The 16,648-nt window shown below is 37.5% G+C and overlaps 1 protein-coding gene across 1 annotated transcript in view; it reads left to right on the top strand.

Moving 5' to 3' along the window:
- The window catches only part of Dcdc1 (doublecortin domain containing 1), a 469,865-nt gene that overhangs the window by 314,303 nt on the left and 138,914 nt on the right, over positions 1–16,648 (top strand).

Genomic DNA, 16,648 nt, shown 5'->3' with positions numbered 1-16,648 from the left:
TATTTCAAAGTGTGAGCAGGCAAGAGGACCATAAGAGATGGATGGTAGTCTAGAAGGATCTTATGCACAGACCAAACAATTCTTCAGAAACCAAAACTAGAAATTGTAGATGATGCATTTTGAGAAAGGTAACATTCAATTCCAGTTCATGCATTCAGATTTTGTTTTGTTTTTTGTTTTTTTCTGGGTTTTTGTTTCGTTTTGAAACAGGGTCTCCCTGTAGCCCTAGCTGGCTTGGAACTCTTTATGTAGATCACGGTGGTCTCCGACTCATAGAAATCGATCTGCCTCTTCCTCCTGAGTGCTGGGATTAAAGGTGTGCGCCACCACACCTGGCTCACCTTTCTTTTTAAAATATTTGATTTATTTTTATTTAACATGTGTGGGGGTATAGCTTGCATGTAGGTAGGTGCACCCATGTCATGCAGTGCTTGGGAGGTCAGAAGAGGGCATCAGATCCCCTGGAACTGGAGTTACAGATAGTTGTTAGCCACCATGTGGGTGCTGGGAATCGAACCTGGGTCCTCTGCAAGAGCAGTCAGTGCTCTTAACCACTGAGCTATCTCTCCAGCCCCTGGCCACCTTTCTTGATACACACACACACACACACACACACACACACACACACAGACACAGACACACAGACAAAGACACACACATACACACACACGTACACAAATAGTCTGAATTAGTTTGTTATCTACTAATAATATTTCTACTTACATTTGTCTTATTAATGAGGTATGATTTGGCATTTTTTCAATGTTCGCATGGATAATTTCATGCTGAGTATATAACTTGTTTTTAATTTATTATTATTATTATTATTATTATTGTGTTTGATATGTGAGTGCATATGTATGCATGCCAAGGTATACATGTGGAGGTCAGTGAACAGCTTGGTGGAGTTTTCTCCTTCTACGTCTATGTGGGATCTGGGATGGAATTGAGGGTGCGAGGCTTTGGAAGCTAGTGCTTTAACCACTAAGCCATCCTTTGGTCCAGTTTTTGGTGCTTTTTGCTTTTATTGGTCAACTGTTTTTAAAGATTTAACCATGCTTATATATTTATTTTTAATTCAGTTTAATTGCTGAATGATCAACTGTTTAGGGAATGACTATCCATTCTGTTAGCAGACATTTCCTACATTGATTTTTCACTGTTACATTTAGTAGCTTGCTTTCTCCATTGTGTTTTTAATACTTATCCATGATGACTATTAATCTATCTTTTATCTCTTGCATGATAGATTGCTAGATGTCTATTTTCAGTTCTCTTTATCACACAGTAAAATAAACATGGCTGCAGCTGACATCCCACCACATGTCTTGTAGCATGAGTGTGAATGTTTCTCAGACATGTATACCTGTGAGTAGAATTATTATAGATTAAGTGAAGCACACTTTGCTTTGTTTGGTCTTTGAAATAGTTCTCTGGGCTAGTTGTAGCTCCTTCTGTAGTAGAGTGTAGTGCATTGTGAGGCTTGACTTTTGATGATCTGATAAATGTGAAATCCTCCTTCCTCTTCCCATCTCTAACAGGAAGATCGCCTTTTCACACCTACAAATCATTCTGGCTTCCTTTTCTATGTATCCATTATTCATATCCCTTACACATTACAAAATATTGGTTGTGTTTTGCTTATGGATCAGCAATGGTTATATACTGGAAATTTTAATACGCTTTGCAAATATTTGGAAGTAAAGTCTCGTATTTCAGACATGGAGCTACTGGATTTGGTGTTTGCCCTGTTGGTTTTCAGTCTTCTTTCGGTTCAGTATTTCCTCACTATGCTTCTACTCCTCCCTTTTGGAATTGGAATGTGTATTCTGTTCCACTTCATGTTTGCAGTATGTAATTTGTCTTTTGATTTCACAGGGGCTTCTAGTTAATTGATTGCCCTGAGTCTCAGAAGAGACTTTGGACTGTGGACTTTTGAATAGTATTGAGACTAGTAAAGACTACAGTGGCTTTTAAGGATAGACTAAATGCATTTTGTGTTTTATATGGTCATGAACCTATGGGGGCCAGGAAGTGGAATGTGATGGTTTGAATGAAAATGTCTCCCATAGGCTCCAAGTATTTGAACATTTTGTCCCCACTGGGTGGTGCTGTTTTGGGAGGTCTTAGAAGGTGTGGCCATGCTGGAAGAAGCACATCACTGGGGCAGGCTACAGAGTTCTTAAGCCTTGCCAAATCTCAGATCTCCAGTTGTGCTCTGTTTCCTGTGCCTGTTTGAAGATCTGAGAGCTTAGCTTCTGCTCCTACTCCAGCCACTTCTGCCACCATGCCTCCTGTCATGATGGACTTTTGCCCCTTTGGAACTGTAAGCTAAATAAACTCTTCCTTTTATAAGTTTCCTTGGTTGTGGTGTTTCTATCAGAAACAGAAAAGTAAGTAATACACAGGCACTTTATCCATTGAGCCATCTTCCAACTATTTTGATTCATCTTTCAAATAAGGAAACTGAAGCATAGAGAAGTTAAGAACTGTGGTTATATTTACACTGCTATTGAGAGGTAACACAGGGATCTGAACCCAGGCAGCTGATGTTATCTGTATTCTTGACTTTTAGTGCATAAAATCCTGTAAATCTTTAAAACTGCATTCTACTAAAATATGAAGAAGGCAAGTTAGTCTTTCTATTTAGACATCCCAAATTAGTATCTTATAATGAAGAAAAATGCAACATTCTCTATACTGAATATAAATAGCACAGCAGTTGGCAATAAAATATTTTACAGAACACTTTACACCCATTTGAACATAAAAATAAAGGTATTTTTCCTTAATACAACAGTGGTTCTCATATCCCCACATAAATAATTTGGAAGATGTGCTTATCCAGTAAGCAGTTGGACATGTCCTTTAGGCTTTCCCAGTATTAGACTCCAATCTCAATATTTTAAAAAAACTAATCAATTAGGATTGTCCCCAAAGTTCCCTTTGTCCATATGTATGAAGTCACCGTCTACAATTTGACCAAGCAGGAACCTCGCCAGCATTTGTCAATTTGTAGGGAAGTCAAAGACATCTGCTTGAAATGTTTCTCATTTTCTTATTGTTTCCCATTACCTTAGTCTTAATACATTTCCCACAACATTACTTTTTCTATAGCAAAGCTCTTATCTGGTTCCTTTCCTGTTTAACACTTGTGACTTGTGAAAGGTACTGTTCTGTTCAATCAGCTGTCAGGCCCACCATCCATCCAGTTGTTCCTCTTTCCACTTTTTCCACCCTTCACATAGCCCCTCTGACAGCATGGTGTTCACTCCAACCTTGTCTATGAAGCTTTTCAGAGCAGACTTTTTCCTCCCTTTGTCTCAGTAACTCCTGCTTTTCCTCCAAGTCTGGCTTAGATGTCAGTAATGGGATCATTTCTTCCTGGGCTGCTTCCCCAGCTCTGAGTTCATAGTAGTTTTTTCTGTATCTTTTTATGATGTGCGTCCCCTGTTTCTCCTAACCCTTCCCTCATCACTTTGTCTCTGTGCTTACTGTGCCTTCCTTCATGGTACTTGCATTGAGAACCACAGAAATACATTATAGATATTAGAAATATGAATGCGAGAACCACTGAGGCAGCATTATTTATTAAAACGCTTCCCAACACCCCTCCAGGGAAAATAGTTCCTGCCTGTCTCTAACATCAGTCTTTTTAAGGGCCTATTAAACTTCCTTGAGGTATCTCAAGGATTAACTTTGGAACTGTGGAATAACTTTAAACTGTGGAATAACTTTAAAATATTCATTTAATAATTCAATTTATAGAGAAAAGTGAATGTTTAAATGTGTATATCTCAGAGTGTATTTTATATGCCAAATTCTAGGTGTTAAGATTAGGCTTCTTTCCATTACAGTATATTAGCTTATGTCGTTTATTTTATAAAGTTTAGCACATGAGGCACTTTGAATAGTTCTTTTATTTTTAACTTTTTTTTTTTTTTTTTTTTTTTTTTTTTTTTGCCTTTTTGAGATAGTCTCCCTGTAGCACCAGTTAGCCTGGAACTCACTATAGGTAGACTAGGCTGACCTTGATCTCACAGAGATCCACCTACCTCTGCCTTAAAGGGGTGCGCCACCACACCTGACTTGAATATTTTTTTATATCACATTAATAACTGTTTAATACTATGATTTTTTTCTATTCTAAATGATATATAAATTTGTAGTCATAATTGTGGTGACCAGTTATTCAACAGCCAAGACTTTTTGGTCAAGAATACACTCACCAACTTATATGTATAGAGAATTTCTTTTTGTTTATAGCCCAGCCGGCCTTGAACTTAGGATTCACCTACCTCTGTCTCCCAAATGCTGGGATCACAGGTATGCCCCACTGTGACTGCCTGACTCTATAATTTTCATAAGAAAATACAGTTTTCTCTTCAAAAATATATTTTGTGGTGCATACCTTTAATCCCAGCACTCGGGAGGCAGAGGCAGGCGGATCTCTGTGAGTTCAAGGCCAGCCTGGTCTACATAGTGAGTTCCAGAACAGCTGGGGCTACACGGAGACCCTGTTTCAAAAAGACCAAATATATATATATATATATACTTTTTTATTGCTGTTGTTTTCAGAATTTTCTTTTTTAGTTTTTTTTGTTGTTGTTATTTGGTTGCTTTTTTTTTTTTTGAGACAGTCGACAGCCTCTTTGTAGCCCAAGCTAGCTGTAAATACACAGCTCTCTTGCTTCAGTCTTCCAAGTCTGTGTGCCACAAATCTTTGTATTTTTCATTTAAAATGGAAACTGCATAGGAAAATCACAGTTGATAATGAAAAATTACTTAAAGTAAACAAAACGATCGTAATGTGAACACCTGTCTTGTTAATTACTGCCCACAAACTGTTGCTCTTCTTAATATGCAGTTTATTTTGTGCTGGTCAGAAATGTAGTTCTCTCTGGGGAAGGTCACGGTTCATCTTTCACCCAACAGTTGGAATCACAGTAGGCTGTCCTGGGCTTCTATCTTGAGTTTTAAAAACAGCAGTTAGGTTACAGAAATATAACTGTTTCATTTTGTTTGTGACATAACATATAAACAGCCTCTATTAACTCAATGAAATACGATGTTAAAATATAGTACAGTAATTTACGTATACTTTGAAAGAAACCATCCACAGTCACATTAATACCTGAGGGCATCATTTTCATAGTTACTTCTATATTAGACAAAATACTCCTTTTGTTTCATACTATACTATTTGAGAAGACACTTTTATTTTTATATCATTGACATGCCTACTAATGTTTGAGAATAAGTCATAGGTGTCTTTAAGAAACAATGCTGTAGCATGTGATTACACTTAGGCAACTAACTTTCTGGCTAAGAATTTCTTAGTAAATTTGGGGGAAGTCAAATTTATGTATTTTACTTTCCCCTATGAAACAAAGGCTACTCATGTCTTCTGTGTTCTATCTGGGTACAACATTCACTGATATCGAAGGCAGTCTTTAGGAAAATATGTTGTAGTGTTTAGGAGGAAACTGGAAATTCACTAGAATCAGGAAGAATCGCTGCAACATGTAAATCGATGAAGTGTGGCTGATTTTTTCATATCTCCAAAGGGAAACCAAGCTTGGAAAATCCTGCTAAGCACCTTGCATTGGTACCTTTGATATACTTGCTTTCAGTGAACAGGGAAGATAGGAAACAGAAAGTGTATCATTTCATTCACACAGACTTGGTCTGGAAGTGTGGCTGTGATATGATTTCTGTCAGAAACAATCTGCTTGATTCCCCTCTGTCTTTGAATGGGAACCCAGAGTGGCTTGTGTGTTTTCTAACCCTAGGTGCTCAGATGCGCTGCCTTGTCAAACAGGATTTGTCTTCACTCACTACCTACTTGTTGAGTGGAGTTCAACCTCGCTGGGGTGGCAGAGGGGAGAGCCTTAAGGCTGCTCAGCATCTGTCTCTTCATGTAATTAACTGCAGCCCTGGATAGGGAGCAAAACAGAGATTTTGTGCTATGAAAGAGTAATGTGTCTAGACAGGATTTTCTAAGCAGCAAAAAGGTTTGTTAGTGTTTCTGTTCAAACAGAAGGACACGATTTTTGCCTCAAAATATTTTGAAGGCAGAGTGTCCATTTGCTCTCAAAACAAAGATAACTTTGGCCAACCTACTTAATGTGGCTTAAAAGTGCCTTCAATATCCTTCATGATAATATTGACCTTAATAAACTTTGAAGATACAGAAGATGCAGAATCTTCATGCCCTAAGATGCTAGTGTATAGTCACAACAGCCCTGATGATTGCTTAAATGGAAAAGAGACTAATCAGGATGATGACAGTAATGAATTACTGTTCACTGAATAAAATGGTAATCTACGAGTTAGTACTGACACAAATAAATGATACATAATAAATGGATAAGAGGGACGCTTCTTTATGGTATAAAGTCAACAGATAAATACTGAAGGACGGGTAGAGTTAGGAAAACAGTTCACAACTCTCACAACAAGAATTCATTAATAGATAAGAATGCAGGATCAGTTGATGAAAGTTTGTGGAGGATTGGCATATGTAGCCTCACGTTATCTCCTCACAAACTTTATGTACATGTGTGTGTAACTGATTCTGGGTAAAAGATATTTGGGAGCTTGTTTGTTGTAAATTTTGATTGAAAGCCTATCAAAAATTCCCCCTAAAATAAAATGCACATATTCTTTTGGTTTCTTCCTTAAGTCATGGAAACAAAGCTTAGTCCTGCACGGGCTTCACTGTTTTTAACATGGTGTTAGGAGAAATGCATGTGTTACCCAGACTTTGACTCACCAGCTGACAACAAGACTTCATTAACATGCCATGTTCCCAAATCAGGAAATGTTCTAGCTTAGGAAGAGAGATATCCTGAATCTTGATCTTTTAGACTCACTGACATCCACAAGGGTTTTCAAGTTCAATGTGAATATCTGTCTGTGGTTCTATAACACATTTTAAAGTCTCCTTTGACTTTATAGAAAAGAGCCATGAAATTTAGAAAATGAAGGTTTATTATTCTTCATATGTCACTCTTAATAAACTCTGAAGGTACAGAAGGTTAAGAACTTCCCTCTCCTAAGATGCTGCTGTGTAGACAAAACAGCCTTCTGATTGCTTAAATGGAAAGAGACTAAAATATTGTAGTAAGGAGTGAAAACAGTACTGAAGACAGGATATTTTTGGTCTTCATTTAATCTGAAGAATTGTGATGCTTGAATGAACAGACGTATAATTTCACATAAAAGTTAAAGAGATTCGATGTGTGTCCAGAGAAGTTGTTACCAACCAGCTGAGCAGGTACCCTAACATGTTCTCTCATAGTCTGACCACCCCTCAGACAGGATATAAAGGTCCCCTTATTTGGAGCCGTTGACTTTGCCCAATCATTTCTGATTGGTGGTGGGTGAGATGGGTTTACATCACTACCAAGGGAAGGAATGAGCTTCAGTCCTTTGCAACTTGATCTTGCTTGCCATTGTTGAGATAATCTCTGAATGTGTTCCTAAGATTGCCAGTAATGGGGCTGGAGAGAAGGCTTGGTAGTTAATAGTACTTGCTATCCTTCCAGGTCAGTTCCCAGCATATCAGACTCACCGCCATCTATAACACTAGCTGCAGAGGATATGAGCCCCTCTTCCATTTTCTCTGGCCTCTATGGGCATCTGCACACGCATGACTTTTACTCACACAGTCACATGTGTGCGTACACATAAGTTAATAAACATAAATTTAAAAAAGATTGCCAATGATTAATCATTTTCTTTGATGTTTAAGTTTTGGAATATATTTTACATCAGAAAGGACTTTTGAGTTCTAGTGTTTAGAAATATCAGCTATCACTCTTATAAACTATTAAGATGGAAGAGATGTATAGGGTCATATTGTCAAAAGTCCTTGATTCAGTGTTTAGGAAATCAAATCCTAGGCGTCTCCAAGTTGTTGGGGGTCGTGCTTGTTGATAGGACGGTAATTATATCAAAGCCTGGATTTCCTTTCTCATGTTGTGTTCACCTGTTGCCACACTGATAACAATAAAGAATTTTTTCATTTTCTTGGAAGCCGAAGTATAATAATTTCTAGAAATGATCAACACTTTTAGCAAAGTGACATGATACAAAATCAACTTACAAATATCAGTAACCTTTTTATTTACCAATAATAAGCATGTTGAAAAAGAGATCACAAAACATTCCCATTCACAGTAGCTTTAGAAAAAAAAAATCTAGGAATAAACCTAACCAAAGAAGTAAAAGACCACTACAAAAAAATCTTTAAATCTCTGAAGAAAGAGTTTGAAACAGACATTAGAAGCTGGAAAGACCTCCCATGCTCATGGATTGGTAGAATTAATATTGTGTAAATGACCATTCTACCAAAAGTAGTTTACATATCCAATTAAATTCCAATCAAAATCCCCATGACATTATTCATAGAAATAGGAAAAAAAATCCTAAGATTCATATGGAAGCATAAAAGACCCCAGATAGCCAAAGGAAATCTGAGCCAAAGAACAATGCTAGATGGATTAATGTATCAGATTTCAAACCATATTACAGAGATGTTGTAATAAAAACAGCATGGTACTGGCACAAAAGCAGACATATAGATCACTGGATCAAAGTAAAAGACACAAACACAAACACATGTAATTATAGTTACTTGATATTTGACAAAGATGTTGGTCAGAAATTCACACTGGAGGAAACACATCTTCAGCAAATGGTGCTGGGCAAACTGGAGGTCTATATATATAAGAATGAAATTGGACCCATGTCTATCACTCTGAACAAGAACCCACTACAAATGGATCAAACACTTCGATGTGGAACTTGAAAAGCTGAAATTGTTAGAAGAAAACTTAAGCAGTACCCTGTAAGATATAGGTACAGGAAAGAACTTTATGAATTGCACCCCATATGCTCAAGAATTAAGGTCAACAATTGACAAATGGTACCTTTTCAAACTAAAGAGCTTCAACAAAGCAAAGGAAACAATTGAATGAAGTGGAAACCCACAAAGTGGGAGAGAATCTTTGCTTTATACAGCCAGCAGAGGATTATTATTCAAATATACAAAGAACTCAGGAAACAGAAAAAAAAAAAAGTCAAGAAAACAAAGGACCCAATTATAAAACAGGCTAAAGAGAGCTGGAGAGATGAATCAGTGGTTAAGAGCACTGACCGCTCTTGCAAAGACTCAGGTTCAATTCTCAGCATTCACATGGTGGCTCACAACCATCTGTAAATCCAGCTCCAGAGGATCCAACACCCTCTTTTGGCCTCTGTGAGTATGTGGACACATGGTGCACTTATATACATGCAGGCAAAATACACACAGAAAATAAATTAAGTAAAATACATTTTTTGGTAAATTTTTAATTTAATTTTTGTGTATTTCACACAGAACATAGTAATCATCTTTATCCCCCCTTCCACATTGGTGCCCTCCCATGACCACCCCCCACTGGAATTCATACATTATGTCATTTGTGTTAAGGCCAATCATGTCGTTAGTGTCTGCAGATGTCCTTGAGTGCAAGTTCAAGCTGTGAATTGAAACTGTTTATTTCTTCCCAATATGTCTGCACTCTCATTTCTTTTCTTCAGTCTCTTAAAAAATAATTCCAAGCCAGGTGTGGTGGCACACGCCTGTAGTCCCAGTACTCGGGAGGCAGAGGCAGGCAGATCTCTGTGAGTTCAAGGCCAGCCTGGTCTACATAGTGAGTTCCAGGGACAGCTCGGGCTACAGGGAGACCCTGTCTCAAAAAGACCGAAAAAAAAAAAAAAAATTCCAGTGCTGTGTCAAATAGGAGTGGTAAAGAGATGAAATCTCTGTCTTGTTCTTGACTTTAGGGGAAATTCATCCAATTCTTGACCATTGAGCATCATGTCAGCTGTAGGCTTTTGCTGTTGTTCATTTGTGGTAAATAAGTTCCACCCTATTTCTATTTTGTTCTAAATTTTGTCATCTACTTATTTAGAAATTTATTAAATAATTAAATTTTCTGTTCATTTGTTTAACATGTGTACACACCTGCACACATATACCATGGTACCTGTGTGGAGGTCAGAGGAGAACACACAGAAGTCAAAGAACAACTTGCAGGAGTCAGTTCTTGCTCTCTACCATGTGGGTTGCAGAGATCAAACATAGATTGTCAGGCTTGGTAGCAACCTTATTTACCTACTGAGCTATTTTCACCAGGCTCTTAAATGATTTTTTTGATGTCTATTTAGATAATGGTAAATTTCTCTTATTATTCTTCTAATATGGTAAATTACATTGACATTCAAATGTTGAATCAGGATTATTATAATAAATTTTACTTTTAGGTGAACGTTCATCCCTGCCCTCTTCCTTTTTAAAATTTAATATAGCTGGATCTATTTTAGTAATATTTTGTTCAAATTTTTTTTTTCATCTAAATCTGTAAGGAATGTTGGTGTGTAGTTTTCTGGGGTTTTTGTTTGCTTGTTTTTCTGGGACACTGGGGCTTGAACATGCTAAGCAAGTTCAGGCTGCATCACCAACCTTTTCCTTAATTCTGTATTTTGAGACAGGGTCTTGCTGAGTTGCACAGGCTGGCTTGACTTCTGTAGACCAGGCAGGCCTTGAACTTGGGATTGTTCTGCCTTGTCCTCCCAAGTAGCTAGGACTATAGCCCTGTGCCAGCACGGTTGGCAGTTGTCCATTCCTGAAAGATATTTGTTGTGGTTTTGGATTGAGTTAATGTTAATGTTGTCTTCATAAGGCAGTTGCAAAGTTTGGTTTTCACATTCAGTTCTCTGAAAAAAGATTTAGCATTAGAATTACTCTCTTAAATATTTGGCAGAATTTGACAGTGAAGTCATTTGAGCAAGATCTTTTCTGTCACAGAAAATTTTGACTACTAATGTCTTGGACAGGTATATTGAAAATCCATGTTTTTTCTTGGATGAGTTTTATAGTTTGTGTCATTCAGGTAGCTGATGAATTTCCCCTAAATTGTCCAAATAATTGGCCTAAAGTTTGTGTAGCATTTATTTATTGCACTTTCCATGTCTGTGTGGTTAACAGTGGTGTTTCCACTTTAATCTTTGATATTTTTGTGTATTCTTTTTTTTCCAGTCTGGCTAGGCATTTATCAAGTTTTAAAACATTTTATTTATTATTTTTATTTTATGAGTATGAATGTATTGTTTGCATATATGTAAGTGCACCTGTGTTGTGCAACGCCCACGGAAGTCAGAAGAGGGTGTCGGATCCCCTCAAACTGGAGTTATGAAAAGTGGTTAGCCACCAGTGGGTACTGGGAATCAAACCCAGGTACTCTACAAAAGCAACCAGTGCTCTTAACCACTAAACCATCTGTCCAGCCCCATTTATCAGTTTTAGAACTAGTTTGTTTCCTTCCTTAATTTCATTGATTTAATTGTTATTTAATTGCCAATTTCAATGATTTGTGCTTTGAACTTTATTATTTCTCATCACTATTTAAAACTGAGATTAAATTCTCTTCTTTCTATGCTTTTTTTTTTTTTTTTTTTTGGTTTTTCTGAAGCAGGGCTCCCTGTAGCCCCCCCTGTCCTGGAACTCACTATGTAGACCAGGCTGGCCTTGAACTCACAGAGATCTACCTCCCTCTGCCTCCTGAGTGCTGGGATTAAAGGCGTGCACTACCACGCCCGGCTCTATGCTATCTTAATATGAGGCTAGATTACTGACCTTATATATTTCTCTTTAGTAATACAAATATTTAGTGCTATTAATTTCTTATTATTGTTTTTTATTACTTTTATTTTCCAAATTTTGTTATTTTATTTTTATTGAGTTAACTATATTTTGAAGGTATAGGATTTAATATGGATTTTTGAAATTTGATAAATTTTAGAAAAGTAATTTTATAAAAATTCTCTGAATGGAATACCATTTTATCTTTTAATTAGTAAAGCTTATCATTTAGGAATATTCTATGGCCAATAATCAAAGATAACTCATGTGATAAAGAATCAGTTATGAAATACACAAACTGACTTGAATTCACCATGAGCTATGTTCTATACATTTGTATAAAATTCAGCACTCATCTTCTTAGAATATAATATTCTGAAAAAGTCCCTTATTTTAAATTGTTTTTCTTTTTCTTTTTCTTTTTATTAAATTTTTGTACATTTCATAAAAAACATCTTAATCATTTTTATATCCTGTCTCCCATCTGAACTGACCCATAGCCCACCCACAAATTTCATGCATTCTGTCATATTACTGTTAAGGTTTATCCAGTCAAGTTAGTGGACCCAGACGTCCCTCAGTGCAAGTTCATCCACTGGGGACTAGTCTGCTTATCTAAAGTCTCTCTGTTAAAGATTAACTCTCCCTCACACAGCAGTATCACCTGCCAATAGTTCTCAGCTAAGGTTGGGGCCTGCTGCCCATTTCCCCAGTTCTATACTGGGTTTTTGTCTGATTGAATTTGCATGGGTCATGTGCATGCTGACCACCATTGCTACGGCTTCATATGAGCAAGCTCCCAGGAATCTGTAGGATTCTGTTTCCATATGGTCATGTACCTCCTCCATTGGCTCTTAGGATCTTTCCCTCTCCTCTTCCATAATGGGCCTTGAGCCCTGGGTGGGTAAAGTTTAATACAGGAGTCCTGTCCAGGAACCCATATTCTGAAGACTTTCATTCTCTACACTTTGGCCATTTGGGGCCTTTTGTGTTCATTACTCTCTGTTGCATGAGGGAACTGTGTTGATGACAGTTGAGAGATGCATTAATATTCTCTCTACCCCTTGTTCCACTATGTTTCTTGAGCCTTAGGTATAGAGATTCCATTATAGATGTTTCATTTATGGTTGGGCATCTCATAAACACTTATTATCTGTGTGTGACCAGTTATGGAACTTTGTAATTATCTCCAGATGTTGCAAAGAAGTTTTTCGATGAATGGTGACTATGGCGTGTTTGTCTATAAATATAAGGATCATATTTAGCATATAGTAAGAAATTACAGTTGTCTGGGGGTTTGACAGCCAGAAACCACCTCCCTGAAGGCCTGGTCTCATAGTTTTGGGGGACACTATGCAAGCTGCTAAGGGAAAACATCATTGGATGGTTCAACCCCAGCTTTAATGCCTAAAAACCACGACGATCAGTGCAGCAAATTATTTTGGGGCAGTAGTGGCACTTTTATCTTGGAGGTACTCAACAGCTACCTAATTGGACTTAAAGTCCATTCAGTGGGAGGGAACGCATGTGGGTACTGTAAAAAATAGCCAAATACACATGGCTGCATAGGTCGTAGATTTTATTTCAAATTCTTTATATCAAAACTAATGTTGACAGTCAAGAAGGAGTAACTTTCCCCTCAACATACACATTGTCATAGAAAATGGCCCACAACACATCTAGTTTTCAAATTTAACTTTTTCAATTGATGGTTAAACACCGTCTTCATTCAGCTTATGAACTTCAGCCCCTTAGTAGTTTTACACATCTTTACTGTGAACCTTCCAAGGTCTGCTAAGACATGAGTCAGCAAATCACCATGATGCTAGGGCAGGCTAAAGGAGCATGGGTTATAGCTAGGCAGCTGAGAGGCAGTTCTTCCTTAGAGCCTGCAGAAGCCTGTTTGGAGACCTATCTTGAACATCTGGAGTCTAAGGAGTCAAGTTGGCATCTGTCTTTGGCAATGTCTTGCTGAGTCTAGGTTTACGGGAGTCCTTGGTGGTCAGGAGATCATTCTGCTAAAGAGCCTGTCTTCTTGCTTTGCTGTTAATCATGATGTTTTCACTACAAAGGATTAGCCTTTATTCAAATGTTCGCCATGTTCAAGGTCTTGTTCTCTTGAAACTAATATTCAGGAAAATGTGGATTAAGAGGACAATACATGGGGACTGGAGAGATAGCTCAGCAGCTAAAAACACTGGCTGCTCTTGCAGAGGACCTGGGTTGAGTTCCCAGCACCCACATAGTATCTAACATATCCTTAACTCCAGTTCCAGGGGTTCTGGTGCCCTCTTTTGGCCTCTGTGGGCATTGCACTCATATGTTACATATGTATGCAGGCAAAACACTTATACATGTGAAATAAAAATAAGGTAAATGTTTTAAAAGGGCAATACATCATTTCCTCTGGAATGAATTGATGTTTGGCATCTTCATTTTACACTTAAGATACATTCACCTGAGATATTTTGTTTTGTTTTATCAAAAGCCGTGTCACCCTGGCTGGCTTGGAGCTCCATATTTAGACCAGGCTAGCTTCAAACTCACAGAAATCCACCTGCCTCTGCCTTCTGAGTGCTGGCATTAACAGCATGTGCCACCATGCCCAGCCTCAACTGAGATTTTATAAAAATAAATATAAATGTATTTATGTCTTTCTTATGGCTTTTTAAGGTAGTACATTTTTTAGTGTACTTTATTTGCATAAATTTCTTTCTTAGGAAACTTAAGGTAAGAAGCACATCATTTTTCTTTTTCTTTTTTTTCAGTCTTTATTTTTTCAATAATATCTAGGATGGCATATAAGAAGTCCCAGGTAAATCTTGTTGAATGAGTAATAAATATAGAAATAATTTTCATTTTGTTTCCATTGTTAGCAAGTTTAAATCCTTCCCTCCCAAAAGCTATAAAATGTTTTATTTCTTTTTCTAGTATACTATGTATATGAGTGAATGGAGTTTACCATTTAACTTCTATAGAATAAAATTACTTGGATGTCTATTGGAAAAATCTTTCCTATACAAACCTATTTTGGAGTTGTACCTACCAGGTAGCCATGGAAGTGGTTGTTTTTGTTTGTTTTCAAGCTGGAGGGGACAAGGAATGTCAGGAAAGCAGGTGGGGGCTGAGAGACTTCCTCAGTTGGATTAGCATGATCTATCTAGTGACCTCAGCAGTGTGTGATGTTCTCTCAATAATAAAACAGATTCAAACTTTCTACTTCAGACCCTTCTGATCTTGTTTCTACTGATGATCACTTTATGAGCATTTACTGATTTTCACCATTTTAGCAGTTCTGTCCTCAGAATCTTGACATTTTTCTGGAGAGTGTGCACCTGAGCCTGGTGACCCTGCATTGGGTCCTTTGTCTCTGTTTTTCTGGTTATCATTACTGAGTATTTTAAGTTACATGTTTTGATATGTTGTGCCTAATCTTGGTCCTTTTTTGGAGTCGCACTCACTCCCAGGTTACCGTGCCTAGCCCTTCTCAGGGCAGCTCTCTCATGCGTCTTCTGTGACCTCTGTGAGGTTCTGGGCTCTTGTTATAGCCAAGCACCTGCTGCTTCAGGCCAGCCTCCTCATGGTTACCAGGGATGTTCCTGAGCCTTCCCTCAGCAAGCCCATTTGTCAACTGCCTCACTCCTTGGCAGCACCTATTCTTATACCAGCAATATTACAGCTTTCTCACATCAGTGTAATTCTCACTTAAATGTGGCTGCATTATCCCAAAGAGCTTCCCACCCCAGAATTATTTTGGAATGGCATAATTTAAAGTCTACTGGTTTGGAAAATGTCACAAGAATGGAAAGTTCTCACCCATGCTACTTCCTTGAATGTAGGTTTGCTTCACTGCACTTGTGTGATTAATGTTAGTGAAACTATTCATAGTCTATCTTTACTTAATTTTACTAAATAACTGATTGAATATAATTCCTGCATGTAACTAGATTAATATGAAGAAAATAAACATATTTGTATATAAAAATACATGTGCTTTGTTATTAGTATGATCCAAATGTCTTCAGTCCGCATTAGCACAAAGCAAAAAATAAGATGGCTCAGCAAATGCTCATATTTCCTGGCTAATTGCCTCATCCATGCAGTTACGATGCTTTTGCCCTTTTTGATCACCTTCCTTGAGTCTCCTGGATGGCTCCTGGGCATCTCCACAGTGTTTCATAAATATGTACAGTTGGTAATTTTCTCTCTCATATTCTTCAATGGTAGCTTCCTCAGTGAGAGTCTGTAGCTCATAAAGAAGGCACCTATACTGCTTCTGTGACAACATGGCTTCCCTCTCCTTGGAGAATCTTCTGATACTGCTGAATTACAAATGCTTCCAGATGCCATGAAATGCTATGTCTCTTTTGGTCTACAGTGATGATGCTGAAGTATGTTCATTAAGGAACATATATTCAAATGAAATCTTAGGACAATAAGAATGATTTTGTATCTCTCTTAAGGAAACCAATACACTTTATATTATGTACACAAATTAATCTGTATATATACATTCCACTGTAACTGACACCTCAACACTGAGCTGTCCTTTGTCATTTAGGTCCTGAACCAGCACTGAGTGTACTTTATGTTTGTACAGTGTCTTATGAGAAAGCATCTCCTCCCCATCTGAGTTTCTTTCTTGGAAGCCTATGGGATTGACTGGAGGACAAACACATGAGCCTTCAGCTTCCCATTTCAGAAGTCTTAGACTTAGGCATTTCTACTCACTGACAGACCAGTCACTACCCACCTGTCCAAAACAAAAGACACAAATCTTCCTTGGTGTTTTCTTTCCACTGATCCCAATAACTTGCGGTAGCCTAAGAAGTTTCTATTTCATTTCATAAAAGAAATTACAAGCTGGCTTTAATTTTTTTTTATATTTTACAGCACTCAGTTTTAATAAATGGGTTTTTCAAAAGCAAAGGTATGAGAAATAACTTTAATATATAA

This window comes from Nannospalax galili, unplaced genomic scaffold (genome assembly GCF_000622305.1).
Source record: "Nannospalax galili isolate Female #2095 unplaced genomic scaffold, S.galili_v1.0 scaffold11, whole genome shotgun sequence".
In the NCBI taxonomy this organism is placed as follows: domain Eukaryota; kingdom Metazoa; phylum Chordata; class Mammalia; order Rodentia; family Spalacidae; genus Nannospalax; species Nannospalax galili.
This window is presented reverse-complemented; position numbering and strand designations above follow the sequence as displayed.